This window comes from Chrysochloris asiatica, unplaced genomic scaffold, assembly GCF_000296735.1.
Source record: "Chrysochloris asiatica unplaced genomic scaffold, ChrAsi1.0 scaffold00380, whole genome shotgun sequence".
Taxonomy (NCBI): domain Eukaryota; kingdom Metazoa; phylum Chordata; class Mammalia; order Afrosoricida; family Chrysochloridae; genus Chrysochloris; species Chrysochloris asiatica.
In genome coordinates this window covers 972,201-976,397 of record NW_006408898.1, presented here as the reverse complement: position 1 = coordinate 976,397, position 4,197 = coordinate 972,201, and the positions used below count along the sequence as shown (strand labels likewise).

At 38.8% G+C, this 4,197-nt stretch overlaps 1 protein-coding gene across 1 annotated transcript in view; it reads left to right on the top strand.

The window, feature by feature from the left end:
• Nucleotides 1-4,197, top strand: part of TTL (tubulin tyrosine ligase) — a 45,600-nt gene that overhangs the window by 21,936 nt on the left and 19,467 nt on the right. The window lies entirely within an intron of this gene.

Genomic DNA, 4,197 nt, shown 5'->3' with positions numbered 1-4,197 from the left:
ACCTTCATGAGTATAGGTCAAGTTCATCAAATTGTAGCAGTTCAATAATAGTAAGGTATTTTATGGCCTATGCTTTTTCATTTGAATTTTATAAGCAGTTTATTTAAGTCTACATAAACTGTAGAGATCTTGACAGTTATATTAAAACTACAGATCAATGACATCTTTATTGAATCTTGCAACCTATGAACATGGTATGTCTGTACACTGACTTAGAGTCTTCTTGACCTCTTTAATAATTGCATAGTTTTCAGTATATTGATTCTGTGCATGTTCTGTTAAGTCTATATCCAAGTATCTTAATTTTCTTTAGAGTGATTATGAATGGCCTTGAGTTCTTAATTTGTTTCCACAAGTTCATTTTTAGTATATAAAAATGTGTCTGATTTCTTGTGTGTTGTTCTTGCATCCTGTGAATTTAATAAACTCATTGATTAGCTCTAACAGCTCACCTGTAACTATGCTTCCATTTATAGCTCATCTCCACATGGAGTTTGTGCTTTCAGGACAAATGAATGTCATTGAGTTAATGAATGCAACATCCAGCTTACCGAAAAGTCAATTCCTTTTCTCAACTATCCATTTTTATCACTTGTTTGACAGTTTGGTCAGGCTCCTAAACAAGAAACTATAAATGAACCTGGTACACTCCACTCCCTTCCTCATTTTTCTCACTGACATGACACATTTGGTTTCATCTCTCTTAGGAACCACATACAGACACCCTACTTCCTTTTTGGAGTCCTGGTCTGGTGTTATAGCATAAGCACTGGACTGCTAACTGCAAAGTAGGAGGCTCAGACCCACCAGCTGCTTCTCGGAAACACTATATAGGGTTGCTATGAGTCAGAGCCTACGCAGCAGCAACAATGGTTCCTATTTATTTCTGTTTGCCAAATCTTCAGTACAGCACTTACACACTACTTCTAGGTTATCATTCCAAACACCACTCACCTACTGCTCAGTCATAAAGACAGAGGAAGTTCTGGCCTATGCCACAACAACCTGGAAAACAGTGCTGAGTGAAATGGTCAGATGCAAAAGGACATGAAATAAACAAGTAGATAAAAATCAAAGCTTAGTAATGGTCATGAGGGTGGGAAGGAGCCCTGACAATGCTCTCAGTTGGTAACCGGAAGGTCAGCAGTTTGAATCCACCAACCTCTCTGCAGAATCAAGGGTGGCAGTCTGCTTCCAGAAGGAGTCCAAAACCCAAACTGACTATAGGATAAGCATGGGACTAGAACCACAACATTGGTGGTTTGAGCCCACCAGCCCTTGCACGGGAGAGAGAGAAGGCTTTCTGCTCCTGCAAAGATTTTCAAAGCCTCAGGAAACCCCATACAGAGTTGCTATGAGTCGAAACGGACTTGACAGAACTTACCACACATACTATAGGACAGAATAGAAGTATTCCCTGAGGTTTCTGAGGCTTTAAATCTTTATAGAAGCAGGCTCTCTCAGAGGGGCTGCTGGGTTTGAACCATCCACCTTTCAGTTAAGCAGCCCTTCGCTTGACCCACAGTATGACCAGGATTCTGTCCAGTGCTCACAAGTTGGTTCCGACTCATAGCCACCCTGTGTATAAAGTTTCCGAGGAGCAGCTGGTGAGTTTGAACCTCCTGCCTTGCAGTTCAAACCAACCTTGAGGTCAAGTGCTTACAGCCTTGGAAATGCTGTGGGACAGCTCTACTCTGTCCTTTAGGGTCACTATGAGTTGGAATTGACATGACAGCAGTTTTTTGGTTTTGTTTGTTTGTTGAGAAGGGGTGTCAGGTGGGAGCAAGCGAGTTTTTGCTTAAGGGGACACTGAAGCTATATTAATAGTTGTTGTTAAGTGCCATCGAGTCGATTCTGACCCATAGCAACACTGTATAGGATTTCCAAGGAACAGCTGGTAAGCTTGAACCACTGACCTTGCAGTTCAAACAACTTTGCATTAACCCACAGTGCCACACTGGGATTCCATATTCATGGTGGTGGAATGATGTGTAAAAGGATAGCAAAAATATTGCACAACTTGAAAAATGTAATCAGTATTACTGAATTGTACATGTAGAATTGTTGAGACAGCCTATGCTTTGTTAAGTGTATTTTCATCATCATAATTAAAAACACCATGCCAATTTCCTATGAAGGCCCTGTAACTATCTCTATCAACTACTGACGCCTTGTTCTCTGTAATCTAGCCTCATTCCCACCCATGCTTTTCTAATATAAATGATCTTATTGGAAATTAATGTATTCCACTCAAAAATAGTGGGTAATGCTAGGAAGTATGAAAGGGGTCCTGATAGCTCATTGGTTAAGTGCTCTGCTACTAACCAAAAGGTTGGCAATTCAAATCCACCCAGTTGCTCTGTAGTAAAAAAAATATAACAACCCTACCCATCCCCACCCCCCAAAAAATATTTTATATGTTACTAAAGTATACAAGGATGTTACAAGAATGGGAAAGTTCCCACCACATTCTATGAATGAAAAACAATGTGCATATTCTCCCATTCAAGAGCTGGCGCTTATAAATATTACAGCTTAGAAAACCCTGTGGAGCAGCTCTTCTCTCATATGGGGTCACATGAGTAAAACTCAAATGGACTGCACGTACAGGTGGGAAAAATAATGGGAAGAAGGTAAGGTGATGGATGTATATATGGAGTTCTGATTTGGCTTTGTGGGTTAATGCACTGGATGGCAAAGTTGGTTTGAACTGCAGGGTCGGTGGTTCAAGCTCACCAGTCACTCCTAGGAAATCTTACAAAGGGCTGCTATGAATTGTAACTGACTCCATGGCACTTAACAACAACAATATAATATATATATTGAACCACCAACCTTGTGATTCAAATCGAATTTGCCATTCTGCACATTAACCCACAGAGCCACATCAGAACTCCATCTATGTTTATGTTGTTGTTGTTAAATGTGCCGTGGAGTTGGTTCTGACTCATACCCTGTACAGGGTTTCCAAGGCTGTAAGTCTTTACAGGAGCAGAAAGCTTCATCTTTCTCCCGCGGAAAAGCTGGTAGTTTTGAACTGCTGACCTTGTGGCTCGCAGCCCGATTCGTAACCACTACGCTACCAGAGCTCCTTATCTATGTATATATATCTACCTAAATAAATAAAAACTTACATCACCCCTATATAAAATTTAACTCAGAATGAATCATGGACTTAAATGTAAAAGATGAAACTATAAACTTAAGAAAAATAATAGGAGAAAAATGTTTGGAATCTGGAGCTGGACAAAGAGTTCTTAAACTTGACACCAAAAGTATGATCCATAAAAGTGAAAATAAATTGGACTTCATCAAACTTAAAAATATGTGATCTGTGAAAAATCCTTTTAAGAGGATGAAAAGACAGCTATAGTTCAGGAGGAAATATTTGAAAACCACAAATTGATGAAAACAAAAATTCATCTAGAATATTTAAACAACTCTTTGAAATTTAACAGCAAAAAAAATCAAGCAATCCAATCAGAAAATTGGCAAAAGACATGAAAATACATTTCACCAAAGAGGCTATAAAGATGGAAAATAAGCACATGAAAAGTTCATCAGTATCATTCATTGTTGTTGTTAAGTGCCATCAAGTCAGTTCTGACTAATATCGATCTGTATATAGGATTTTCAAGGCTGTAAATCTTCATGGGAGCAGAGCCTTATTTTCTTGTGGAGTGACTGGTGGGCTCAAACTGATGACCTTATGGTCACAGTCCAGTGCTTATCCTGCAGAACTACTGCACTCCCCATTAACTGTTGTTAAGTGTTCTCAGTTGGTTCCAACTCAGCAATCCTGTATAGGATTTCTGAGGAGTAGCTGGTGGGTTTGAACTGCTGACCTTGTGGTTTGCTAGCATTTTCTTTTGTTTGTATTTTTTATGTTAGCCATTTTAATAGCAGTGTAGTGATAGTTCATTAGGATTTTATCACTACAATGCTATTAAAATGACTAAAATTAAAAATAGTAACAACAGCAAATGCTACCAAGGATGAGGAGAAACCGGTTCATTCATTATTATTGATGGAATGTTAACTATATAGTACAACCACTGTAATAAAACTAAACATGTAAACCTAGCAGTTATGCTCGTGGGCATTTGTCCCAGAGAAAGGATAGCTTGACTCTACACAAAAACTTGTACAATGTTCATAGTAGCTTTTTCATAATATCCCCAAATAGAAACAATGTAT